The following is a 1132-nucleotide window of genomic DNA, read 5'->3' on the forward strand; positions in this document are numbered from 1 at the left end:
CTTGGTCAATGTAGGGGCAACCCTTCATACCAATTGTCATTATCCAGCTCTCCTACTCTCCATTTCCCCTTCACTCCTCACATTAAAAATCGGCCTTGTGCCTAATTTGCTCGATGGGGGAGCAAATAAATACCTGGCCTTTTGGCCAAGATGAAAGTGTAGTATCTTTCCGGCACATACTGCAAGCAAAGACCATATGTGGGATAGCCCCACATATAAGACCTTGGTCAATGTAGAGGCAACCCTTCATTACAAATTGTCACTATCCAGCTCCCCTACTCCCCGGGGTGTTAGCCCGCATTTCCCCTTCACTCCTAACATTAAAAATCGGCCTTGTGCCTTATTTGCTCGGTGGGGGAGCAAATAAATACCCTTTTCTTGGCCTTTTCGCCAAGATCAAAGTGTAGTATCTGTTCTTACTACATGCTGTACTTATTGTGATATAAAACGAGGGATCACTTTTCTGTATTAATTTAATGTAAAATGATCACCCACTTTACAACCAGTCAGTCTCAAAGCCATTCTCTTGATCATTCAAGTTGTTTTTGAGGGATTCCACTTATTTTTTAAGTCGTTCTAAAGGTCATTTAATTCATCCTTAAGTTCATTAAAATAATTCTAAGTAATTTATTTTTAATTTATTTAAGTCATTTCAGGCCATTTTTGTTTATCTTTAAGAATTTCATGTCAATTCTACATTCACGCATTCATTCATTACACGAGAGAACGCGACTAATGGCTATCGGCCTTGTTCCTATACAGAAAATACAAATTTGTTATGTATGGGCATTCACTAGCAGACAATCTAGCTATATATATATATATATATATATATATATATATATATATATATATATATATATATATATATATATATATGTATATACTCCTATAGATTACTTTTTCTTTTGTGTGTATCGATATTCATATTAAAACCCCTCTTTTCTATTTATTTAAAAAGAAAATACAATTTTCTGATATCTTGGCTGATGAATTGCATTCACTAGTAAAAGATCTAGCTAATTTGCATATTCTTTTAAACATTCATTTTCATTCATTCCCTATTAGTTTTTTCAGTTTTCTTATGGGATACTCATTTTAAGTTAACTATTACGTGTAATTATATTCATGC

At 33.6% G+C, this 1132-nt stretch overlaps 1 pseudogene; it reads left to right on the forward strand.

Annotated features, from left to right (window-relative positions):
• The first annotated feature begins 369 nt into the window (after positions 1–369).
• Positions 370–496, forward strand: LOC145248523 (U2 spliceosomal RNA; annotated as a pseudogene).
• The last annotated feature ends 636 nt before the right edge of the window (positions 497–1132 follow it).

This window comes from Euprymna scolopes, chromosome 26 (genome assembly GCF_053919585.1).
Source record: "Euprymna scolopes isolate OS-2025 chromosome 26, ASM5391958v1, whole genome shotgun sequence".
Classification (NCBI taxonomy): domain Eukaryota; kingdom Metazoa; phylum Mollusca; class Cephalopoda; order Sepiida; family Sepiolidae; genus Euprymna; species Euprymna scolopes.